Below are 27546 nucleotides of genomic sequence, written 5' to 3' on the forward strand. Positions count from 1 at the left end.
ATCCTCCTACATAGGTTCTACCCGTTTATCTGTCTTTCCTCTACATCCATTCAAAGTGCAGAATTTACACAGGATCTCTCAGCTCTAAAAAGCAGGGGGCGGAGAGCTGAAATTATCTCAGTGAGGACTCCAAGAGCTGGTTCAAGGGAAAGGACACAGGAACAGAGCTGAGGCTGTTAATCTGCTGGAGATCTCTCCCCTGGCACCATTTTCCTCTTGGTGTCAGAAAACCAGTAGGAAGTGACTCATGCTGATAGCAGAGTAACGAAGCTTCAGACAGAAATTACATTGCTCTGGATTGAGACAAATACACACTAAAGTTGCACTTTAACCTTTGACAAGAAAACCTGGAAGCGGATTGGTTTCTATGCAAAGCTGCATTCGATTTTGCGCTCTCCTGTTTTAGGAAATCAACCCCATAGACTTGATTTATGAGAATATGTAATCTACAGTCATTGTGCAGTACTCCAAAGCATGTATGTATCTAATTAAAAGAGAAGTATGGGGATAAAAACATTCACACTCACCTGGATGGCTGCAGCATTGATCTGATGCTACAGCTGTCCCCTGCCGACTCTGCAATGAGAACTGAGCAATCAAAGATCACTGATCACTCAGTTCTCAGGGCTTCTGTGAGCACAGAGCAGTAACAGTCAGTCACTTCTCTCTGCTCTGCCTCTCCAGCATTCACTGGTTGTAGGGGGGTGGGAGCAGATGGCTCAGGCTCCCAGCAGCGTGCTGAAGGGCTGAGCCAGCTGCCAGTCAGTCATCTAGGCGGATCTTAACATTATTGTCGGGATCCCTGCAGAGCCTAGACCTACTCCATGATGTCAGCTGATAGCACGTTAGCCTGCGGTTGGCTGAATATGGGTCACAGGGGGCCAGAACTAAGTGCACTCCTGTGATCCATAGAAGTATGGCCAAAAGCAGTCTTTTCTCCTTTACATGTGTATCTAAAAACTTTGAAAATGCTGTACATTCCCTTTAAAGGTACATTTCAGTATTTGTAGACTGCTCCGTCAGAACTTTCTGGTCAGAGTAATTGAATATATAGTGAATAGCTTCTAGTTTTCAAATGTATGCTCTTCACAAGTATGCATTGCTGGAATTTTAAACAAACTAGTTCCAAATACTTATGGAAAGCAGTTCATCAGATTTATGCATTTATGCATTTTTTGCCAGAAAACGGATTGCCTGCAAATATAAACTGACACAGTCCCCACCTCTGCCCCTAACGATAGAAAAAAAAAACTGATGTTACCTTTGCAAAAACAAACTCATCAGTAAAGAATATATTGTATGCAATAAAGTGAGGGCATACACAAACTTACCTCTAAACATGGAAGGTAGGCCTGAGCAGTTTCAGAGTATTTTTATCTAAATTTCCTAATGTAATGTACCATTATACGCAAAAACATTATAGTGTCTCAATATGTGTGTGAAGATTGAGCGTATGAACTGCTCCCCTAATCCCAGGCTACACAACTCCATCGTGCATCTACCAATGATCTCATGGTTGGAGAATATAAACTCCCCACGTAGCACTTGTCCTGGCTTCTGGACAGGACCGGCAAATATGAAGCACTACACTGTGGAATTGGAGGAGGAGGAGGAGGGGGGGGGGAATAAGGGGCATGGCTATTCTCCTGTAATGTGAAAGGAGGCTTGGGGACCAGGCTCAGAGGGGCTCCATGAGTTGCAAAGCTATGTACTATGGCACTGACAACTGAAAGAGCCTACATTTATGACACAATGTTTTCCCCAGAACATGCTTTTAATGGTGTACAGGCATCAAAGTACATTCGAGGGATCCGAGAAACTGCTTCAGAGCACAGTACAAGCACCCTGCAACAGGAAAAATTCTCCTTACACTTGTGGTTATTGGGAAGAAATGTACCTATTAGGCCTCATGCACACATGGCATCAAAAAAAAATGAGCTGCAAAGCCAGTACCGACAGCAGGAAGAAGCGTCTCTAAAAACATGCTTTTAGAAGCTTTTAGCATTGGCGTTGATGCTCGCTTAGCTGTGTTAGCATTTAGCAGCGTTTCTCTGTCTTCTAATCTCCACTCCTAAATCCAATTAATACAGAGCACAAGTCGCATGACACGTTAAAGTCAGTGGTTTCCTATTACAGACGTCTTAACTGATCCGACTTTCAGCCTATTGATGAATAAAAGTCACATTCTTGTGGCATGCGACTTGTGCTCCGATGATCTTGAAGGGAAACCCACGCACAATGAAAAAAAAAAAAAAAAAAAACCAGCATTGGGTCCCCCCAAGACCATACCAGAACCATGGGTCTGGTATAGATTTTTAGGGGAAACCCCATGCCAAAAAAAAAAAAACGCCATGGGGTCCACCCCAAAATCTATAGCAGACCCTTATCCGAGCATGCAGCCCAGCAGGTCAGGAAAGCGTGGGGAAAGGGGGGGGGGGGTGGACAAGCGAGCAACCCCCCCCTGGACCATACCAGGCCACATGTCCTCAACATTGGGGGGTGGGTACTTTCCGACAACCCTAGGCAGTGGTTGTGGGGGTCTGCGGGCAGGGAGCTTATTGGAATCTTCTATATAGCTTATAGTTTTGTTTTTACTTCTGTAATGTGAAAGATAATGTTACGCCGAGTAAGCAGATACCCAACATGTCATGCTTCAAAATTGCGCATGCTCGTGGAATGGCGACAAAAATGGATTTTTGTAAAATCTTACCGTAAAATCCTTTTCTCTTAGCTCATTGACAGACGTAGTCCTCGGTGATACAGCACCTTCGGGTTATGTTGCCTCCACAGGAGCAGGACTAGACAGGAAATAAAAATGCTCTGGCCACACCCCAGGGGCAGTCCCCGAGGGTATATCCTCTCTCTCTCCGCCACAGCAAATCAGTTATGTCACAAAAGCAGTGCTTAGAGAATTTAACCCAACCCAACTCAAAAACAGAGGGGCGGGGACTACGTCTGTCAATGAGCTAAGAGAAAAGGATTTTACGGTAAGATTTTACAAAAATCCATTTTTCTCTATCGCTCATTGACAGACGTAGTCCTCGGTAATACAGCACCTTCGGGAAGTCCCAGAGCAGTATCACAAATGAGGGGTGGGAAAATGGAAATCAAATCCCAATCTAGAAGGCCCAACTGGTGCCAACTAGAAGTTTACAATGCTCATCCTTAATGATGAGACTCAACAAAAAGAAATTTTTCAAACAGAAAAAAACCCTCGAGGTAGACCACCGGTCTCCTCAAATTGCGGCCTGCAAAACCTTGCGGCCAAATGAGGCATCCGCCGATGCCATTACATCAATTTTATAAAATTTTGTAAAGGTATGTACCGAAGACCAGGTGGCCGCCTTACATACCTGGACCACTGACGCCTGATGGCGAAAGGCCCAGGAAGTACTGAGCGCTCGAGTGGAGTGCGCCCTAACAGGGAACGGAGGACTCTGACCCTTAATAGAATAAGCCTGTACCACCGTCTGTCTAATCCATTTGGCAATAGTCGCGGCAGATGCAGGCAACCCCTTTCTGGGGCCATCCGTGATCACAAAAAGTGAATCCGTCTTACGGAATGATTCCGTAGCTTTCAGGTATACCCTGATTGCCCGAACCACATCCAAGGAATGCAACGCATGTTCCCGATGATGATTGGGCTGAGGACACAAGGAAGGTAGTACAATATCTTCATTCAGATGAAAATCTGAAACCACCTTAGGAAGAAAGGATGGCTTAGGATGAAGTACTACCTTATCCCTATGAATCACTAGGTATGGGGACTGGCATGATAATGCAGCCAGTTCTGACACCCTGCGAGCAGAAGTGATAGCCACCAAGAAGGCCACCTTCTGGGATAAAGTAAGCAAGGGAATCTCCCTGATGTTTTCAAAGGGAGGTTTCTGTAGAACCGACAAAACTAAATTAAGATCCCAGGGCGGTAAGGGCGCGCGGACTGGTGGAGCCAGGTGCCGCACCCCCTGGATGAAATTCCGCACCAAGGACTTGGTAGCTAAAGGTTTCTGAAAGAAGATTGCTAATGCTGAAACTTGACCCTTGATGGTGCTCAAGGCTAGTTTCTGCTCAACCCCTTTTTGCAAAAAAGCCAATATTCGAGTCACCGAATAGGTACGTGGAGGAAATCCTAAAGATTCGCACCACGCAATATAAGTCTTCCATGTGTGATAATAGACCTTGCTGGAAGTCGCTTTCCTTGCTTTAATAAGGGTAGGAATGACTGAAGCCGACAACCCTCTGTCCTTCAGTACTTGGGTCTCAATGGCCAGGCCATTAAAACCAGCGACTGTAAAGCACGATGGTAAATTGGTCCTTGAGACCACAGACATTCCCTGAGACGAAGTTCCCACGGAACGTCTGCGACTAGCATGTCCAAGTCGGCCAGGCCGGCTTGACGAGGCCAGCCTAGAATTTCTAGGACCACTGGCGCTGACTGGATCTGAACCAGGCGTCCCTAGAGCTATCTGGCCCCGACCATCCGAGAAAGTCTGGTCGTTTTCTGTTCCCACACATTTATCAGATACCTGATTCCTATCAGGAAGGGTGATCTTTTCTGGTTGAACCTCAGGGACCGAAGTCACCCGGCTAGAGGCTTCTTGGTCTGTCTGGTCAACCAGATCCGATTCCTGTGGGGAATAGAGACTAATCTTAGGAAAAGGTAAAGGAAAAGATCTATTCAGGGAACGGTGACTACCGCTCCCTGTAGTACTTAAATGTTGGAAGGGAAGAATCGCACCGGTAGTAGTAGTCGATGCTCGATCTAATGTCCTGAATACCGGTGAAAACGTCCCCCCACCCTCAACCCGGGTGGGGGCGCACCTTCAGGCTGTGTAATCCTTTGCTTCGGGTTTGGCTGAGTCGGTCCTCTGTTTGTCCGACCAGCCTTTCTTAAACCCTCCTGGAGGAGTCTTGCCTTTCCCGCTTGTTCCAGCCGGGCGTACGAACCCTTTATGGGCGGTAAAGAAAGGTCCTCGCTTGTTGCGAGGTCCCTTAGCTTTAGCAGCCTGTGGCAAGAAAGTGCTCTTGCCCCCAGTGGCATCCTTAATAATTTCATCTAGGGTGGCCCCAAATAGACGATTCCCCTGAAAGGGGAGATTCGTCAAGGTCTTTTTGGAACCTAGGTCAGCTGACCAGCATTTTAACCACAGCACACGTCTGAGGATTACCGCTGACATAGATGCATGCTCTAATAGGTGGGTAGCATCCAAGGCTGCGTCACAGACAAACTGTAGCCCTTGTATAATCTGTTCCATCAAATCAGATGTTCCCTGGGGGATATCTTTTCCCCTTAGGTCTTGGCGTACCAATCTCGCCCATTCCGTTAGTGTCTGGGAAACAAGACCAATAACAATTACTGGTCTAAATGCTGACCCTATCAGGGAGAAGATAGTGCGGGACTCCGCTTCCATCTTTCGATCCACCGGATCCTTAAAGGACGAAGTGTCCTCCACTGGGATAACCGTGGCTTTATTCAGCCTGGAAATAGGTGGATCCACCACTGGTGGTACCGTCCATTTCTTAATGAAGGATTCCTCAAATGGATAGCGTCTAGCAATACGCTTGGAAATCGTAAAGGTACGCTTAGAATGCTCCCATTCTCCTTTAATTTTATTACCAAAACACTTGGGTACAGGAAAAACCTTCACCGTTTTGATGGGCTTGTTAGTACCAAAGGGAATCTCTGTTTCAGTTGCCTCTGCCGGTAAAACCTCAAGTCTTAAGGTTTCCCGCACTGCCACAACTAGTGCGTCCACCAATGCTTCTTCCTGAATTATAGCGGGAGAAGGAACTTCCTCCTCACTGTCTGAGGGAGCTTTACCTGAGGTAACAGCCCTTGCAGAGGGACCTGCAGCTGCAGTGACCATCTCTGAATCTGAGTCAGAGGTGTCAGATAATATAGGGGTAGGCGGGGGTCGCTTCCTTGACCCCCGTCCCTGACAGGCTGCCTCCACCCGAGCCACCAAAGACTCCAAAACTGCTGTAAATGCATCCATACTCTGTGCACCGGCGGATCCCGTGGCCCCCTCGAGGGAAACAGGTGGGGGAATTTGTGTGGCAGGGTCCATGATTATTCCAGTAACTTCCCGGATAATACAATTCAATTAAATAAAAAAACTTTTTTTTTTCAGACCCCCAGCGCCACAAAAGCCCCTTAGTGTTACCTGCTAGGGATCCCTATCGATCGAGAGAGAGAGAGATAGACCCCCAGGCTCACCACTTGATGCTCAGAGTTTAACTGCAACAGGTTACAGCGCTGTCTTCACAAACAGGAAGTCTTTTGGCTGGCTGCCCAGGAAGAAAGGAGGCGGCTCCGCCCCTCTGCACGCCTTCCGGCGCCTCCCCTAGCTCCACGAGGTGTTTGGATCACCTCAAACATGGCCGCCCCCATGCTGGAGACACGAGGCTACGCCAAAATGGCGGCTTGTGCGATCCAGCAAAAAAAATGGCGGCGGCCTGTACCGAATAGCGGCGTGCTGCAGAGCACACAACACCTTCTCTGCATGGGGATTTGGCGCTTCTGACTGGTAGGTACTTTATTATTATCACAGTAAGATTCCCATACTGCCACTGATTACAATCTTTTTAACATGTATACAATTAGATTGTTAGCTCCCAAACCAAGCCTCCTGGCTTTTTGCACATAAAATCACACTCAAAGTAGGGGGATCTGTGCCATGTTATAGGATAGAGGGGGACTCTATCTTACCATACAGAGAGGGGCCCGCGTTCACCACAAGACCCGTCAGGGGAAAAGGGGGAACATACTACTCACCATACCGGAACCAGGCGGGCACCAACTCCTGACAGTACCCCTCTCCACCGGGGCGGGAGGGCTGTCGACCAATACGGACGCCGTGACTCATGGTCCTTGGCGTTTCAGCGAGACGTTTAACTCGCGGGGTCAGTCCCCCAGTGGGACTATGTCCCGGCCGACCCAGCGCGGAGCTATGGCCTGCACGCGCTCGTAGGCTGAACTGGGGTGACCACCGGATCTCAACATCCAGCCCGTCGCCCAGTTCAGCTTTCTTGCTTGAAGATCTCACAGGAACACTGGAGAAAAAAAGCTGTCTAAAAAATCTTTTTAAGAAAAAAAATCTTGCCAGGACCAAAGATCCCAGCAAGGTATCTAGGTCCTTACTCCTGACTAGACAGAAAAAAACTGATTTGCTGTGGCGGAGAGAGAGAGAGGATATACCCTCGGGGACTGCCCCTGGGGTGTGGCCAGAGCATTTTTATTTCCTGTCTAGTCCTGCTCCTGTGGAGGCAACCTAACCCGAAGGTGCTGTATCACCGAGGACTACGTCTGTCAATGAGCGATAGAGAAACATTAATACTTAAAAATCCCCATTGGCGACATTTTAAAAATTTCTACCGGTTACTAGCTTAGAGTTACAGAGGAGGTCCAGGGCTCAAATTATTGCTCTCGCTCTAACGATCGCAACAATACCTCACATGTGTGGTTTGAACACCGTTTACATATGTGGGCGGGACTTGCATATGCGTTTGCTTCTGCGAGAGAGCTAATAGGGCGCTTTCGTTTTTTTTTCCTATTTGTTTTATCTATTATTTTTTATTTTTACACAGTTTTTTTTTTTTTTTTAAATGTTGATCATTTTTATTCCTTATGTTTACATTCCTTGTAATAGAAATAAGCATGACAGGACCTGTTTTTTGTGAGATCTGGGGTCAAAAAGACCTCAGACCTACACTACACTACACTAAAAAAAAAAAAAAAAATAATGAAATAATGAAAATGAATTGGCTCTTTAAATGCGTTGCTGCTAGGAGACGATGTTTGACGTTGCTCCGGTCCTCCAAGACCATAGAGTCGAGTGGGGACCATCTTGCCCTCACTTGAGTTCCTGCCTGTAAGGAGCGCGGACCGTTTTTCCTGCTGCCGGCGGGTCCAGTAAGCGGGGAAAACTACCGTAAGGGTGATCTCACAGGGAATCCGCAGCTGGGACCACCCTTATGTGAAAGAGGACCGTCCGCCGTTTCAGAAAATACCGGGGTGATGGCAGCTATCTGCTGCCATCACCCCGGTATTTAACGTCAAAGTACCAACGTAAATCGACAGTGGTCGGTCTGGAAGTGGGATCCGCGATCTCCGCTGAGCCGGTGGATGACAGCTCCGTCTCCGCTTGCAGAGCAGAGAGGGAGGTGTCTCAGCCCCCGCTGCCCTCTATGGGGGATCGGATGAAAGCGGACCGCCTGTCCGCTCTCATCAGATCCGATCCGATTACTGAACGGATGGAAAAGCAGGGTTTCCATCCGTCCAGATTTCACGGACAGGATCAGATGCGGATGGCAGCGGGTGTCAGCGGAGATGTCTCCGCTGACATCTGCTGCCCCATAGAGCTGCATGGAGGATCCGATCAGATCCGCCTAAAAAACTGACAGGCGGATCGGATCGCCCGTGTGAAAGAGCCCATAGTCTTTGACGAAAATGCCATTTTAGTTTAGGCGTATTTTAGTCATCTAAATTGTCTTAGTTTTAGTCGCATTTTAGTTGACTAAAATAGTGTTCATTTCGTCAATGAAAATATTTTAGTCAACGAAAGTAACACTTCTGTTCCATTCCTTTTCTTTTTTTTTTTTAAACAAACTTTATTGAAATGTCACACACACATTTCATAAAGTTCAAATTGCTGCCACAGGGTGCATTGTGGTGCACTGAATAAAAGTAAGGCATGCACTACTCTTTTTCAGCGCACCGTGCCCGCACGCCAATGCAATGCAGTGGATGTGAATTGTGCACACAGGAGATAAGGCATTTTGCTGCACTAGAATAGCCGTCAAACGCAGTCCCACTGCATCTGGTGTGAATGGAGCCTAAAAAAAAAAAAAAATAGCCCCCCCCCCCCCCCAAAAAAAAAAAAAAAAGATTAGCGGCCATATTAGGTAATGACGTTGTGAGCATCCTTGCCTCTGTGTACTGTATGATAGGCTGCAGGACTTCCAACATTTCAGAGATGTCCAATGAACAAGAGATAGAGGGAAATCTTCCAATGTGGACACCTGTTCTAGGGACAGCTGTCAAAGAAGGGGATTCCACTCATTTTGGGAAATTTTCCTCTGTTGTTTCTCTGGTACAGGAAGCAAAGAGATTTCCCTGAAAGTACACAGACAGGAAGAAAATAATCTGTCAGGAGTTTTAAATCTAACCTGCTCTTTCGAAGAAAGAAAAACTTTTTTTTTTTTTGGTTTTAGAATTATTTTAAATTATTACACATTAAAATTATGAATTAATGCACCCAGCAGGTGTACCTCACCTGTTCATGTGCTATTCACCAGAAATAATCTTAAACTAAACATTTTAGTGCAGTGAACATTCAATATGTGAAAGTACTGACATAAAATGAGTAATTAGTGCATTTCAGTTTAGCGCAGTAAAAGGTTATTTAATTCTTGGGTTGGGGTAAATTGTGCTTTAGCAGAGGTCATTAGAAACCGATCAAATCCCAGATGCACAGTAACCTGGCAAACCAACATCCACTATCAGGGGAAATAAAGCATATAAAGCCAAGGAAAACTGTACTGCAACTTTCCAATCTTTATATATGGTGGCTGTGTTTTCAGGCTTTTTTTTTACCTGCTGATCCGCCAGTAACACAATTCCTGTGACAACACTCACTGTATTGTATAAACAGTGGGGAAAGTGACTATATATATATATATATATATATATATATATATATATATATATATATATATATATATATATATATATATATATATATATATATATATATATATATATATATATATATATATATATACATACACACAGTATCTCACAGAAGTTGTTCGTGCTTACGTGTAACACCAAAGGAACAGCGGACAGTAACTACACATACACACACATATATATATATATATATATATATATATATATATATATATATATATATATATATATATATATATATATATATATATATATATATATATATATATATATATATATATATATATATATATATATATACATATACATATACATACACACACACACATACATTTTATACACACATATATTATATATATATATTAGGGCTGGGCGATAAATCGATTTAATCGAATTATCGATTTTTTGGTTAGAAACTGTTTTTTTTTTGGAAACTCGAGTTTTTTTGTATAATACTTTTTTCTCCCTTGCAGCCGAACTCCCCACCGCCGCGCCTGGATGTGACGTCAGCTGCGGGGCGGGCGGTGCGTCTGTACAGGCCGGGGCTGCGGCGCGCTGTGATAGGTAAAGTCTCCCCGGCCTGGATGTGACGTCAGCTGCCGGGAGAGGAAGCGGGCGGTGCGTCTGTACAGGCGCACCGCCCGCTTCCTCTCTCGGCAGCTGACGTCACATCCAGGCCGGGGAGACTTTACCTATCACAGCGCGCCGCAGCCCCGGCCTGTACAGACGCACCGCCCGCCCCGCAGCTGACGTCACATCCAGGCCGGGGAGACTGTACCCAGCACAGCGCTTCCACACTCCAAGAGCCCAGAGAGCCCAATCCTTCCACACTCCACCCAAACCTAATAAAAAATGGCTTTATTAACACTTTAAAATTAATTATTTATTGAAATTCATAGAATAATATTAAAAGTTGCAGGAGATTATTAGAACAGAAGATGCAATGACTGGAAGCAATGCTTTCCAACACACAGCGATCCAGTATACCCTCCCCCCACCCCCCAACCCAAAAAAAAAAAAAAATAATGTCACTATTTTGTAGAAAAAACTAAAATTTTTGAAAAAAAAAATTGTTTCAAAGTCAAACTAAAAAAGGTGGCCGGTTACTGTGGACTCGTTCTCTGGACTGTCACAGCGCAGCCCCTGTATAGACGCACCGCCCGCAGCTCACGTCACAACATCCAGGCGCGGCGGTGGTCCGTCAGAGTCAGACACACATATACAGCGCTTCTCCTTCCTCAGTCCTCCCTCAATACAGTGAGCTCTCCTCCCTGCCCGCTCAGCGCGACGCCCCCGCGTCTTCTTTTATTGTCTAATGTCTAGTAGTCTATTAAAAGAACAACACAGTCAAAAAATTCTACGCATTTTAACTCTTGAGGAAGATAAAGTTGCACTTTTGACACTATATCTGATGTCTGCAGTCATTTTTTAAGTGCATTGGAAAAAAAAATCGAAAATCGAATAGAAACTCGAATTTTTCTTTAAAAATCGAAGATTTTTTTTTTTAGGCAAAATCGCCCAGCCCTAATATATATACAGTATCTCACAGAAGTTGTTGGTGCTTACGTGTAACACCAAAGGAACAGCAGACAGTAACTACACACACATATATATATATATATATATATATACACATACAGACACACACACAAAACAGTATCTCACAAAAGTGAGTACACCCTCACATTTTTGAAAATATTATATTATATCTTTTCATGTGACAACACTGAAGAAGTGACACTTTGCTACAATGTAAAGTAGTGAGTGTACAGCTTGTATAACAGTGTAAATTTGCTGTCCCCTCAAAATAACTCAACACACAGCCATTATTGTTTAAACTGCTGGCAACAAAAAGTGAGTATACCCCTAAGTGAAAATAACCAAAGTGTCAAAATTTTGTGTGGCCACCATTATTTTCCAGCACTGCCTTAACCCTCTTGGGCATGGAGTTCACCGGAGCTTCACAGGTTGCCACTGGAGTCCTCTTCCAATCCTCCATGATGACATCACAGAGCTGGTGGATGTTAGAGACCTTGTGCTCCTCTGTCTTCCATTGGAGTATGCCCCACAGATGCTCAATAGGGTTTAGGTCTGGGGACATGCTTGGTCAATCCATGACCTTTACCCTCAGCTTCTTTAGCAGGGCAGTGGTCGTCTTGGAGTTGTGTTTGGGGTCGTTATGTTGGAATACTGCCCTGTGGCCCAATCTCTGAAGGTAGGGTACCATGCTCTGCTTCAGTATGTCACAGTACATGTTGGCATTCATGGTTCCCTCAATGAACTGTAGCTCCCCAGTGCCTGCAGCACTCATGCAGCCCCAGACCATGACAGACCCACCACCATGCTTGGCTGTAGGCAAAACACAATTGTACTCTTACTCCTCACCTGGTTGCTGCCACACACGCCTGACACCATCTGAACCAAATAAGGTTATCTCAGTCTCATCAGACCACAGGGCATGGTTCAAGTAATCCATGTTCTTAGTCTGCTGTCTTCAGCAAACTGTTTGTGGGCTTTTTTGTGCATCATCTTTAGAAGAGGCTTCTTCTGGGATAACAGCCATGCAGACCAATTTGATGCAGTGTGCGGTGTATGGTCTGAGCACTGACAGGCTGACCCCCCACCCCTTCAACCTCTGCAGCAATGCTAGCAGCACTCATACTTCTATTTCCCAAAGACAACCTCTGGATATGATGCGGAGCACATGCACTCAACCCTTTTTGGTCAACCATAGCGAGGCCTGTTCTGAGTGGAACCTGTCCTGTTAAACCACTGTATGGTCTTGGCCACCATGCTGCAGCTCTGTTTCAGGATCTTGGAACTCTTCTTTTAGGCTAGGCCATTTTTATGTAGAGCAACAATTCTTTTTTCAGATCCTCAGAGTTCTTTGCCCTGAGGTGCCATGTTGAACTTCCAGTGACCAGTATGAGAGAGTGAGAGCGATAACACCAAATTTAACACACCTGAGACCTTGTAACACTAATGAGTCACATGACACCAGGAAGGGAAAATGGCTAATTGGGCTCAATTTGGACATTTTCACTTAGGGGTGTACTCACTTTTGTTGCCAGCAGTTTAGACATTAATGGCTGTGTGTTTAGTTATTTTGAGGGTTCAGTAAATTTACAATGTTACTTTTGGGGGGTTCTAAGTAATTTTCTAGCAAAAAAATACTGATTTTAACTTGCAAGCAACAAATGTCAGAAATAGGCTTAGTCTTTAGGAGGTTAAACTGCCCTCTCTTACAGACAGAAGTTCATTCCTTTAGGGCTCTTTCAGACGGCCGCTCCGCTGTTTTTGTCCTCTGCGGGACTTTTTTTTTTTCACGGAGCGGATGACATTTGTGTCATCCGCTCCGTATGCCCGCATATCATCCTATCCGTTTGCGGATGATATGCGGACATAATGTAAGTCTATGGCATTGCGGATGTCAGCGGATGACACTGCTGACATCCGATTTTCCTTCCTTTCCGTTTTTTGAACGGATGAAAAAATAGGGTTCTGTTCCGTTCCAAAAAATGGAACTGAACTGAAAGGAAGAAAATCGGATGTCAGCGGATGACATCCACAGTGCCATTGACTTACATTATGTCCGCAAATCATCCGCAAAAAATAGGATGATTTGCGGACAAGCGGAGCGGCCGTGTGAAAGAGCCCTTAATCTAAAAGAACAGAATTATACATTGTAAAACATTGTGTTTATAGTTATCTAGCAGCCTTAGAGTCGGTTCACACTAAGGCGACACGACTCTGCACTACTTCGGGGGCGACTTGTGCATTACCATGCACCAGGACTTCGGAGCGACTTGCAGGGATTTCACATAATGCAAGTCGCTCCGAGGTCGCCCTGAAGTAGTACAGGACCCTTTTTCTAAGTCGGAGCGATTTGTGTTGCTCCTATTAGAACGGGTCCTGTAGCGGTCAATGGACCGTGAGGGAGCGCGACTTGTCAGGCTGACAAGTCGCCTGACAAGTCGCGCTAGTGTGGACCGGCTCTTAATGTTGATAACCATTTGCCAAAGGCCCTTTTTTTTTTTTTTTTTTTGACAGCTGTAAGTGAGCAGAGAACAGCTCTGTAAGAATCGAGGACATGCTGTTTTAAGATCGTGAGGAGGAGGGGTGATTTTTTAACAATTAATCGTGCAGCTCTACACCGATATCAGTGTCACATAATATGCATAATATCTTATTATTACAGATTACTCAACCCAATGCTATAGGAAACAATGCTGCACACACATGCTCTGCTACTCGCTACAACTTTTACTGACACCATCTTTTAAGAGCAATTAGTTTTAAGAAAACATTCTGACACATTTCCCCCTTGACGTTTGTAGTCATAGGATGGCTATAATGCTAATTAAATCAGAAACAGCTTATGTTATCCCACAGATGTCTTTTCACCAAGACTTTCCAAGCAACAAATGTAACAACAGAATAAACCACGTGACCAGTGATATCTCTGAGGCCTGGCTCACACCTACGGGTTTTTTTGTGCATTTTGTGAAATGTACTAGAGTCCATTTACCATAGTTTCCTATGGGACACATTCACATCTATGCATTTTTCAGCCAATGAGTTTTTGGAAAGGTTCAGGGACTTTTTTAAACGCAAGTGCGTTTTTTGTTCAATATACTTGGACACACTGCAGAAACGCGTGAAGTTCATTTTTAATGCGTTTTTTTTTTCTTTATTTGCCTAACAACAAAAACATATTCCAAAAAAAAAAAAAATGCATAAAAAAACAAATCAAAAAACTTGTGAAATGGTGTCAAAAACACTTGTACAAAATGCAACATAAAAATCACTGTAGAAATGGATCAAAAGAAAACTGAATAGGTATGAACCAGGACTTAGAAATCTTACATATTGTTTGCTTAATTTATGGTTACATTTATTTCAAATGAAAGCCGCAAAACTCCAGGCATTTTGGATTGGGAACCTGATTTCTTGTCTCTGTGAAAGTTGGAAAAAGAATGAAGTGTCTGTTCCCAGGTCAGGAAGACACAGACAGCAATAGTAGCCTGACAGAGGTTAACCCCTCTCCATTTTATAATTAGTAAAAAAAAAAAAAAAACACAATTGTTTTGTTGCCCACTTGAGAGGTTCCCAATTTCCTGTCTTGACAAAAAGTGAAGGGAAAACTCTCCAACAGAATTCAAACTATAGTAAAAAAAAATGCTAAGGGTCCTATCCTTTTTTGTCCAAAACTAAACTAAACATTTTGGCTGGAACTGGGCTTTAAAAAAAGTTTGAAATTAGTAAAAGACCATTTTGCATCAATAATTTGCATCCCTGCCCCAGAACAAGTGTGAAGATGAGGCCTTCTGACTTCCCTCAACTGAATATCGGTTCTGGGCCATTTTTGTAACCAGTACTGAAGACCCAGAGGGTTAACAAAGGCTAAAAAACTAGCATTATCAGAAAGTGGTCAGCAGAAGCTCCTGTAACTTCACCCAAAAGGGAAAGTTCACTTTTCCCGCCTCCCTCCCCACCCCCTTGCTACTTTTGGACACATTTTTTAGGGGGAGAGAGCGGGTACCTGGTTTTGACAGGCACCTACTTCCACTTCCGCTCAGATCTCCTAGGTGATCTGAGTGAAAATTTGTTCCCCCCACCGTTTGCCCGCAGTCTTTTAGGACAAGTCACAGGTCCCAGAAGGCTGCTGGACCATTCACAAAGTGCAGTGTGGCTTGTGCATACGCAGTGGGAAGCCAGCTGTACAGCCACAAGGAGTTACAGCCGGCTTCCCAAAGTAAAAAAGCCAGTGCCAGGCACCTGAAAATTGGCAAACACATGGTCCAAGTGAGGACAATGAGGAGTGAAGACAGCGCTGGATCTCTGGACACGTAAACGCCCTTTTATTAAAAGTCAGCAGCTACAGTATTTTTAGATGATGACTTCTTTTTTTTTTCTCCCTTAAGGCTACGTTCACATGTCAACGTAGCGATCGCGGGCAGAATCGCCGCAATTCTGCCCGCGATCCGGAAATCATTGCAAATCACGGGATGCCTGTGCGTTGCCCGTGATTTGCAATAGCACTCCAAACGCTGTGCGATGTAGCCGCAATTTCCACCTGCCGATTCGTGGTAACATCGCCCAAAAAAAAGGTACAAGAGCTTCTTTGGGGCATCATGCATCCTGCGATTTTTTTTGCGCGATGTTACCACGATTCGGCAGGCGGAAATCGCGGCAACATCGCTCAGCGTTTGGGGTGCTATTGCAAATCACGGGCAACGCACAGGCGTCCCGCGATTTGCAATGATTTCCGGATCGCGGGCAGAATCACTGTGATTCTGCCCGCGATCGCTATGCCGACATGTGAACGTAGCCTTAAGGGACAGCATTTCGTATTTCATGGTCCAATCAAAAATTGAGGAGTGCGACCTGAGATGTCTGAGGAGTATTTTTTATTTTTTGGAGGAGCTGAAGATCCTCTTTAAAATCGGTGCCACATAGTAGAGTTTATTTTTTCACAATACAAGTAGTAGTGAAGAACATTTGTAAGCATTTTGTAGTTGTTTTTGGCTCTGCCATGCTGGGGAGACTCTCCTCAATTCCTGTAAATCTAAGCTGAAAGAGGTTCTAGTCCAGCCTCTCTCAATTTTTGTAAGAGGTTTGAGGTAGTTCTGGAATAACTGCCAGCCAGTTTGATGAAAGCAAAACAGTTCATTATTTTGAACCCCCCCAAAAAAAGGAAAAGAAAAAAAAGACAGCTTACTTCAGCCAGAGTAAATAAACAGTCCAAATCCTGGTATTGGTAATTAACAGAAGGCTCACGGCTAATCTTCGGTCCCATACAGGGGTTAGGCTCGGTGCAAGGCAGGCCACACAGGAGTTAGCTGCCTGTGCCTCAGCTTGTCTGAGAGCTCCCACTTGCTACAGAGCATGCGAGTCTCTCTCTTCTACTCACTCCCCTGACACAGGTGCTGATTTCCCTCTGCTGTCTTTCAAGCCTCCCTCACCTGGGACTTGACCCCTTCCAGACCAAAGTCCGCAAGGGGTCAAAGGTTTGAAGTCTCTTTGAACCTCAGAAATTCCGGGTCCCTAATATAATTTTATCAATTCAGAGAGTCATTAAGTCAGTCCTCTCCAGGCAAACCTAACCAGGGACACCTCACCCTGCATGGCTGAGAACCCCTTAGTACCGCAAAGGCTCTGCAACTGTCCTCCTTAATGGGACCAACTCAAATATCAAGGAAACACACCTGCCATCAAGAAAACATTCCTGGTGTTCTGTACAGGTGGAAGAATTATTGCCATAACATTATGGTCTCAAGGAACCCCTGCTAACAAGGACTATATCTACAGCTCATGGTACTAATTATTAGTGTGATGGCTACTGGGGAGAATGCCCCTTAGGGCTCTCTCACACGGAGCGGACCGCATTGGGATCCGCTCCGGCACTTTTTTATTTTTTTCACGGAGCGGATGACATTTGTGTCATCCGCTCCGTATGTCCGCATATCATCCCATCCATTTGCGGATGATATACGGATGTAATGTATGTCTATGGGCATTGCGGATGTCAGCGGATGACACCGATGACATCCGATTTTGCATCCGTTCCGTTTTTTACACGGAACAAAAATAGGGTTCTGTTCCGTTCCAAAAAACGAAACAGAACTGAAAGGACGAAAATCGGATGTCAGCGGATGGTCATCCGCTGACATCCGCAATCCCATAGACATTCATTATGTCCGTATATCATCTGCAAAAAAATAGGATGATATACGGACATGCGGAACGCCCGTGTGAAAGGACCCTTACATTTGTGGTGATTAAATTCTGAATAGTTAAAGAGATCATTATGGTCAGTTACTAATTATCCGAAAGACCAAAATGACTCATTTCTCATGGAACCCCTAGCAACCTTTGGAGGAACCCCAGGGTCCCATGGAACTCTGGTTGAGAAAGGCTGTTCAAGCCCTTCATCTCTCTATTTAAAAAAGTGTGTGCATTGCAGCCTGATCCTGTTAGAGAAATTTCGACAATTCTGGAACATGACAGAAAGGGAGTTGAACCTTTAGATCAGGGTTTCTTTCTCAACTAGGGTTCCTCCAGAGATTGCTAGGGGTTCCCTACGCAGAGAGCAATTTCTGCCTCCCAGTTAACTTCTCACTGACACCATTGATATTTTTAGCTATCTGTAAGGGGGTAATTGTTCCTAGTGACCTCAAGTGTGAGGAGCATTCTTCCCACTGAAAATCACGCTTCAGGTGACAAAACGCTCATATGTAAACAGGGGGCATTGAAATGAATAGGATTTTGCTTGTTGGGCATTTTGAGACTTTAGAGATGAGTGTTTTAGAAGCTGAAAAAGGTGTGAAAAAGGGCCTTAAACTCACCACACATTATAATAGATTGTAGAATCGCTGTTAGCTCTAACAACCATTTTGTCATGCAATGACCTACCTGATTGGATAGGTTAGGTAGGTCCTTAGATTACATTTTGGTGAATCTAAGTGTAGCACTGCCCCCTTGGGAGCTGCTGAGAACGGATTCCCCTGGGTTACCCTTAGCAACAGCTTGTAAATTCCCAGCACTTTAAGTCCTTGGCTCAGTCAGTAAACAGTCCAAGGGATATGTTTTTTTTGTATTTTATTTGAACTTGGATGGGAGAAGGGATGAGTGGGAAACTCCAACTTGATAACTATGCACAATCTTGTGGACTTCTATCTTTATTGAATGCGGCAAGGCCGCTGCTTCACCCTGCCACTGAGGTGAAATGTTGAAAGGCGAACTATGCGGTAGATTGCTCTTCAGGGTCTAACTTGGCAGGGTCTAACTTCTTGCTAACTGTGTGTGTTGACCTTCTGTCCACTGACCTCACTGGAGTGGTCCCCTTCCTGGGCAGACCCCTGGCAACCCCCCTGGTACTCACGGACACAGTTTTTTCCAGGTAGCTCTGCCTTCAGCTCCACTGTCAGTTTCCTCAAGACTTCTCTGGCTCAGCTCCACACTTGGCTCACTAGGCCGACTGCCTGTGACCACCTTCCTCTCTGACAGGAGAGACGGCCGTCACCCTCCTCCTGAGACCCGGCTTCCCACCCAAAGACACCCTGCCTCATGTGTTTTCGGCTTTTATGGTCAATCCCAGGATGCACTGCGGTGGTGCCCTCCCACTAGGACCACTACAAAATCCTGTGTATCATTGGCCAGGTTTCCTCCACTGTCCAACAGGCCTCCCTATTGGATGCAGTGGGGACACTCCCTCAGACCAGATGAATACACACTGAGCACAATGAGCAGGCCTAACTAAAGATCAGGGTCCCCTGATAAGCAGATGGAGCAAAACAAATGCTTTTATCTAGCACCTGTCTAGGAGGGTTCTACATAAGTTTGATTATACAAAGCCTGTATGCTCAGATTGTAATGTAAATGGTGACCCTTAAGCCTGGTGCACACATTACATTTTTCTTTTCTTTTTTTTCGCTCGATCCAGTAGGCTGTAATGTATGCAATGTTAGTACAGCGATCTCTCCTGCCAGAAGACAGCGGTCAGCGCTCAAAGCCATTCGCTGCAAATGCTGATTGGATGCCAATCAGCTGCTGGTTTTCCAGCATGCTCATTCGACAGAAGTCGGTCGTGAGATAGGCCTTTGTTGGACACTTAGTTGTACAGACGGGCCGAAAGTTGGCCATTTTCTACTAGTGATTTTCTACTACTGATTTTGGCCGATATTCGGCCCGTGTGTACAGGGCTTTAAGCGGACGATACAATCTCCTTGAGGTCTACCACAAACTATGTAGTGCAAAGGCCTGCTTGATTTGTTTTTTTTTTTTGTTAAATAATTGTTAATAGTTATTTATGGTTTAGGTTTGTGTTCATATTAAAAAGTTTTGGTAAAGCCAAAGGAAACTGTACAATCGGATTGTATGATCTGTATGGCCAGCTTTAGTGTTACAAGTCTGGTTTTAGTGAAAAGTAGTCTATAAATTGACATCAGCTATTGTCAAAATAATTTGTATTACCATGCATCTAAGCAATCTGCTTCTGACAAGCTGGAATTCTAGGACTAAGCATAACAGGAACAATAATTTTGCCACTGGCCACTTGCTGTAAGATGCTGTGTTTTCTAAAAAGTTCCAATATGCGTATCATTGTTTCCTATATTTATGACAAGTGGGATGAAGGGCTTTCTCTGCTCCAACCTGCAGCTGCCCATCAATATTCTCAGTTATCAGCGGCTTCCTTCAAACACCGGTGCTATATTGGCTAGAAACATAATATACTCTACCAATGCCTCAGTGACTCTTAAAAGGGGATAACAATATTATTACTACTTCAGCTACCCATACTAATAATTAAAGGCCCAGAAGGTTCATAAACCAATAATACCCAAGGCTTTCATAAATTCCAAGATCAATGCCACAGAAGTTCCAAAGGTGTCCATGAAATAAAATACCAGTATTACTGTCATGGTAGGTCATAAAATATATGTACCAATGCAGTAATAGAATACATAAATACCAATGGCAAAGTGTTTAAAGGGCACTACATGGTAGGAAGCCATTATTCCTGATTCTACTGAAATCTTTCCATGATGAAAAAAAAAAAAAAAAGTTCCAGCGTTTTAATTTTTGAAATCCAATCAACGAGGGGTAGTGCAATGTGGCAGAAATGGCATACCAGCACCACCCCCATATTCCTTAAGACCGAGGCTCAAAGTTTCAATGAGCTATTTATTGTGCTTGGACTGCTAAAGCCTGCACTTTCAACATTTTGCAACAAAACCAATACCCCCCCCCCAGCCCCCGCAGGACTGCCGACCGGCCGGCAATCTGCTTTACCACCCCCTCCCGGGACGGGTGGCTGGCTGCCCATCCGGACAGCCAGCATCCTTATCTGCTCCTTCTCCGAGCGCAGCTGTGAGTCTCCTCGGCTGTATGTCCCCTCCCTCTTCCTGGCCAATGGCCAGTAAAATGACGTCTATTATTTAGCCAATCAGGAAAGGGGTCTCACGACCCGCTTCCTGATTGGCTGGGAGGAGAGTCAGTGTGATAATAGCGAATATTCATTAACGAACTTTTTTAAAGCCATTTAGAGCCTCTGGCTCGAATCACGTGCTTAAAAAAAAGAAATCCCCGTTGGAATTCATGCGTCCGGCGCCCTGCATGTAGATTAGGGGGCCGGGCGCAGGGATAGGGGGGGGCGGCACCCCTGCGTCCCCAATGGACGGCTGCTCCTGATGATAATGGTAAACAGAACAAATAGAGGGGCAATAAAAACTGACAGGTGTTGTAATCCCTCTCCGCTCTATCCAAAACTAAGAAAAAAAGTTTATACTTTCAGATTAGGTTAACATCTATGCAGTTGCAGTGGTTTTCCGGAGCGTTTTGTGTTTTTGCATATGGTTTTCATGTTTTTGTTTTTTTTCTCATTAGCAAACTGTGACAAGATGGTTGTTAAGGAGTGGACAGCTGCCGCATCCTTAACAACTGGATGAGTCAGCAGACCCTTGTCCGAGAATGCAGCCCGGCAGGCAAGGAAGGGGGGGGGGGTGAGCGAGCCCCCCCCCCCCCAAAGAAAACCAGGCCACATTCCCCTCCTAGCTCCTTGTACCCATGTTGATGGGGACATGGGCCTCTTCCCCACAACCTTGGCTAGTGGTTGTGGGGGTCTGCGGGCAGGGGGCTTATTGGAATCTGGAAGCTCCCCCAGATCCTGCAACCCCCCATGTGAATGAGTATGGGGTATTCACCCAAAAAAATAAGGTGTAGTGTAAAAATGACAGTAGGCAGTTTTTGACAAGTCCTTTATTTAAAAAATAAAAATAAAAAAATGGCCCCATTGACGATCTACACCATTGACGATGGTGTAGATCCATCGTCAATCACGCCGCCCACCAACACCGCTGACCCCCAAAAAAAAAAAAAAAAAAAAGGCTCATTCCCGTCATCTGATAGCTCCTCTCTGACAGTACTTAAATAACTATGGGGCAGGATCACCGGGTCACCGTCGTCAGTCAGGGGCACGCTGGGTCAATGATGTCAAGGGTGGCCCCGTTTCTTAGTTTTTTAAGAACTGTAAAATGGCGGAGTTGTCAGACGGCAGGAGGCTTCTGCAGAAGCGGCCCTTTTTTTTTGCGTTGGCGGGCGTCGTGTTTGACTATGGATTTACTTTGGGGAACATTATTTCTTTTTAACAAAGGAATTGTCAAAAGCTGTCTCTGTGTTTTTACTTATTTTTGACACTTTTTTTTGAGAATGAGTATGGGTACTAACCTACTGTTAAAGGGGGCTTCCAGATTCCAATAAGTCCCCGCCCGCAGAACCCCACAACCACCGGCCAGGGTTGTGGGGAACAGGCCCCTGTCCCCATTACCATGGGGACAAGGCGCTTGGGGGTTGGGCGGCACAATCCCCCCTGCCCCAAAGCACCCCCCCCATGTTGAGGGCATGTGGCCATGTTGAGGGCCTGGTATGAATTGGGGGGCGGGGTACCACACACCGTTTTCTTCTTTTTTCTTTGCCAGCAGTTCTTTTTTTTTGCATTTAGCTGTCAGCTGATGACTCATCGGTTGTTAAGGACAAGGTGGGCGCCTGCTTCCTAACAACCAGTTATTCACAGTTTGTTAAGGAGAAAAAAAAATGCATTTAAAAAACACGCAACATTTGTGTTTTTGGTGTGGGTCCTTTAAAGTCTATTACATGCAAAACGCAATCTGCTGTGGGAAAAAAAAAGTCCCTGACCCTTTCCAAAAAGGCAGCGGCTGAAAAATGTGAATGTGTCCCATAGGAAACCATGATAAAAGGAATCTGTCATGTGAAAAGTATTGGGGCTGCCCCTGCCGATCTCCTGAAAATGCTAGTTGTCTGGCTGTATCTGGATTAAATACCTTTGGGTCACAGGCCTAGAACAAGCATGGTGTTAGGTTTAAAAATGTCTTATCTCTACACTTGTTATGGCCCAGCAACTTAGCATATTGAAGCCAATGAATCAGCATGAAAGCCAGGGAACTGAAAGATTCACTATAACCCACTTGAAGGCTAAACCTTTTCTGACATTTTTTGTTTACAAGTTTAAAGTGGTTGTAAAGGCAAAAGGTCTTTTATTTTTTATCTTTGCGCATTCTATGCATGAAGACAAAAAGCTTTCTGTGTGCAGCAGTACCCCCAGCTCCCCCAACACTTACCTAAGCCTCATCTCTATCCAGCGATGTCCACGAGTGCCTCAGCCATCCTGGTCTTTCTCTCCTGATTGGCTGAGACACAGCAGCATTGCCATTGGCTCCCACTGTTGTCAATCAAACTCAGTTAACCAAATCAGGAGAGAGAGGGGGTAGGGCCAAACAGCAGCTCTGCATCTAGATGGATAGACGGAGCTGCAGCTCCACTCTGTGCCCCCATAGCAAGCTGGTTACTGTGGGGGCACTCAACAGGAGGGAGAGGCCAGGAGCTCCAAAGAGGGAACCGAGAATAGAAGGATTCGGGCTTCTTTGTGCAAAATTACTTCATAGAGCAGGTAAGTTTAACATGTTTGCTATTTTAACCACTTTAGGACCAGAGGATTTTCCTGCTTTACGTCCAGGCCACTTTTTGCAACTTGGCACTGTGTGACTTTAACTGACAATTGCGCGGTCATGCAATGCCGTACCCAAACGAAATTTACGTCCTTTTTTTCCCACAAACAGAGCTTTCTTTTGGTGGTATTTGATCACCTCTGCACTTTTAATTTTTTGCGATATTAATAAAAAAAGCGACAATTTTGAAAAAATAACAATATTTTTCTACTTTGACAGTTAAAAAATATCCAATATATTCAATTTTTGTCATATATATAGGCCAAAATGTATTTAGCTACAAGTCTTTGACAAAAAAATTCTCAATGAGCGTATTTTTAACCGCTTTAAGATTTTACCCCATTCCTGACCAGGCCATATTTTGCGATACGGCACTGCGTTATTTTAACGGACAATTGCACGGTCGTGCGACACTGTACCCAAATTAAATTTATGTCCTTTTTTTCCCCACAAATTGAGCTTTCTTTTGGTGGTATTTGATCACCTCTGCTATTTTTACTTTTTGCGCTATAAACAAAAAAAGAGCGACAATTTTGAAAAAATAACAATATTTTTCACATTTTTTTTATATGAAATTCCCCCCAAAAAAATTTAAAAATCAAAATTTTTTAACATTTTAGGCCAATTTGTTTTCTGCTACATATTTTTGGTACAAAAAAAAAAAAAAAAAAAATCGCATTAAGCGTATTTTGATTGGTTTGCGCAAAAGTTATCGCAGCTACTAACTACGGGAAATTTATGTCATTTTTATTGTTTTTTTTTTTTTTAACTAGTAATGGTGGCGATCTGCGTTTTTTTTTTGCGGGACTGCGACATTGCGGCGGACAGATTGGATGCCTAACTGACATTTTTGACACTTTTGGGGGTACCAGTGACATTACTACAGTAATCAGTGCTATAAATATGCACGGTTAGGCTTCTTTCACACGGTCCGCCCCACTGAGTCGGGCGGATGACAGCTCCGTCTCCGCTTGCAGAGCGGAGAGGGAGGTGTCTCAGCACCCGCTGCCCCTCTATGGGGGATCGGAGGAGAGCGGACCGCTTGTCCGCTCTCATCAGATCCGCTCTGCTCCGATTACTGAACGGATGGAAAAATAGGGTTTCCATCCGTCCAGATTTCAGCACAGGATCGGATGCGGATGGCAGCGGTTGTCAGCGGAGGTGACCTCCGCTGACACCCGCTGCCCCATAGAGCTGCATGGAGGATCCGATCAGATCCGCCTAAAAAACTGACAGGCGGATCTGATCGGACCGCCCGTGTGAAAGAGCCCTTACTGTAATAATGACACTGGCGGGGAAGGGATTAACTTTATTGTTGATCTAAGGGGTTAATGTATGCCTGGTGCTTACTGACGTGTGTGGGGGGAGGGGACTGTGTGACGAAGGCACAGATCGCAGGTTCAGCTATGCTGAATCCTGTAATCTGTCCCTGCCTGTCACATAGGAGATCCGCCCGCTTGTGTAAACTCCTCACTCAATCTCCGATGATCAGGGAAGAGCGGCGGTGATCACCGCCTCTCCTCCCCTGGCCTGACTCCCGCTGTGTCTGAATACAGCGGGAGCGAGCCTCCGGCGGCGCGCGCGCGCCGCCCACAGACTTACACCGTTATACAAGCTGTACATTGTAGCAAAGTGTCATTTCTTCAGTGTTGTCCCATGAAAAGATATAATAAAATATTTACAAAAATGTGAGGGGTGTACTCACTTTTTTGAGATACAGTACATACATACATACATATGTATACATACATAAAGACACATGTATACACACACAAGTATAGAGAACTTTTAAAAGAGTTGCAGTATGGTACCCTCCTTTAAACAGCCAGGTACTGCACTTTAGGAGGAGGCAGGAGCACAACACCCCCTCCCCCCTTTTGCTTTAACTTTGATGAGTGTATCACAGTACCGGGTCTTGTATATGGGGTGTAAATCTTAGTATCTGTATATATTCTGTATGTATGGACTCTGCACAGTACCGTGTCTTGTATACTGGGTGTAAATCTTAGGATCTGTATATATTCTGTATGTATGGACTCTGCACAGTACCGTGTCTTGTATACTGGGTGTAAATCTTAGTATCTGTATATATTCTGTATGTATAGGCTCTGCACAGTACCGGGTCTTGTATACTGGGTGTAAATCTTAGTATCTGTATATATTCTGTATGTATGGACTCTGCACAGTACAGTGTCTTGTATACTGGGTGTAAATCTTAGTATCTGTATATATTCTGTATTTATGGACTCTGCACAGTACCGTGTCTTGTATACTGGGTGTAAATCTTAGTATCTGTATATATTCTGTATGTATGGACTCTGCACAGTACCATGTCTTGTATACTGGGTGTAAATCTTAGTATCTGTATATATTCTGTATGTATGGACTCTGCACAGTACCGTGTCTTGTATACTGGGTGTAAATCTTAGTATCTGTATATATTCTGTATGTATGGACTCTGCACAGTACCGTGTCTTGTATACTGGGTGTAAATCTTAGTATCTGTATATATTCTGTATGTATGGACTCTGCACAGTACCGTGTCTTGTATACTGGGTGTAAATCTTAGTATCTGTATATATTCTGTATGTATGGACTCTGCACAGTACCGTGTCTTGTATACTGGGTGTAAATCTAAGTATCTGTATATATTCTGTATGTATGGACTCTGCACAGTACCGTGTCTTGTATACTGGGTGTAAATCTTAGTATCTGTATATATTCTGTATGTATGGACTCTGCACAGTACCGGGTCTTGTATACTGGGTGTAAATCTAAGTATCTGTATATATTCTGTATGTATGGACTCTGCACAGTACCATGTCTTGTATACTGGGTGTAAATCTTAGTATCTGTATATATTCTGTATGTATGGACTCTGCACAGTACAGTGTCTTGTATACTGGGTGTAAATCTTAGTATCTGTATATATGGACTCTGCACAGTACCATGTCTTATATACAGGGTGTAAATCTTAGTATCTGTATATATTCTGTATGTATGGACTCTGCACAGTACAGTGTCTTGTATACTGGGTGTAAATCTTAGTATCTGTATATATTCTGTATGTATGGACTCTGCACAGTATTGTGTTTTGTATACTGGGTGTAAATCTTAGTATCTGTATATATTCTGTATGTATGGACTGTGCACAGTACCGTGTCTTGTATACTGGGTGTAAATCTTAGTATCTGTATATATTCTGTATGTATGGACTCTGCACAGTACCGTGTCTTGTATACTGGGTGTAAATCTTAGTATCTGTATATATTCTGTATGTATGGACTCTGCACAGTACCGTGTCTTGTATACTGGGTGTAAATCTTAGGATCTGTATATATTCTGTATGTATGGACTCTGCACAGTACCGTGTCTTGTATACTGGGTGTAAATCTTAGTATCTGTATATCTTCTGTATGTATGGACTGTGCACAGTACAGTGTCTTGTATACTGGGTGTAAATCTTAGTATCTGTATATCTTCTGTATGTATGGACTGTGCACAGTACAGTGTCTTGTATACTGGGTGTAAATCTTAGCATCTGTATATATTTTGAATGTGACATGAACATGGTCCAATTCCAATTCTCTTATCCTTGGCAATCAGTAAGGGGCTAATTACTGAAAGAGAGCAAATATCACCATCCACTCTTCAACAAACAGTAAAGTATTTCCTCCACACATCACAATTTATTTCATGGTCCATTTATAAAACAAGGAGTGCAGCCTGAGGTGTCACACTGGATAGATCTCAGCCATTACACTACAGGCTATATGTGAGGAGACAGAATACATGGGAAGTATACCGCTGTATATAGCAATGTGTACACAGTTACAAGCCTACACGCCGTTATAAATGAACAGAGTAAATAGCATACATACTACCTATCAGCTGTAATGTCTGTCAGCCGTCTCTCTGCTCTGTTGTCCCCCGTGTAACCGACAAGAATCTGACACCGGAAGATGAATGAAGCTTCTATGGTAACCATAAACTTCCTGCTTCGCATCAACCAATAAAAACGGCCCTTTCAAAACCGCCAATGACTGAACATATCTTCACGTGTACGCCTCTCTGCCACAAGAGAGCTGTGATTGGTCGGACGCGGCTACGGGTAGTGTGTAGGAGTTTACTTGGCCGGTGAATCTGTTCTATGTAAGGGCGGTAGTAGCAGATAAGGTTCAGTCATTTGTATGAGGCGGTCAGGTCACACTCTGTTGACTGGATTTTTATCTACAATAAAAGTAGTTGTAGGTGATGCACAGTCTGTATATGTTCCCACCTCCCCAGCTTGCAATGCATTGCTTATCTTCATGCTACACCGGTGGTGGG

At 44.4% G+C, this 27546-nt stretch overlaps 1 protein-coding gene across 2 annotated transcripts in view; it reads right to left on the reverse strand.

Moving 5' to 3' along the window:
• SCLT1 (sodium channel and clathrin linker 1) overlaps positions 1-27166 on the reverse strand; it is a 365290-nt gene extending 338124 nt beyond the window's left edge. The window contains exon 1 of one of the 2 annotated variants that reach the window (XM_082270326.1): positions 27102-27166. The gene's annotated coding sequence lies outside the window, so the exon portion shown is untranslated. Of the gene's footprint in view, positions 1-27098 lie in introns of both variants that reach the window. The other variant, XM_082270327.1, reaches the window with a different exon arrangement.
• Positions 27167-27546: the final 380 nt, after the last annotated feature.

This window comes from Pelophylax lessonae, assembly GCF_965119305.1.
Source record: "Pelophylax lessonae genome assembly, chromosome: 1".
In the NCBI taxonomy this organism is placed as follows: Eukaryota; Metazoa; Chordata; class Amphibia; order Anura; family Ranidae; genus Pelophylax; species Pelophylax lessonae.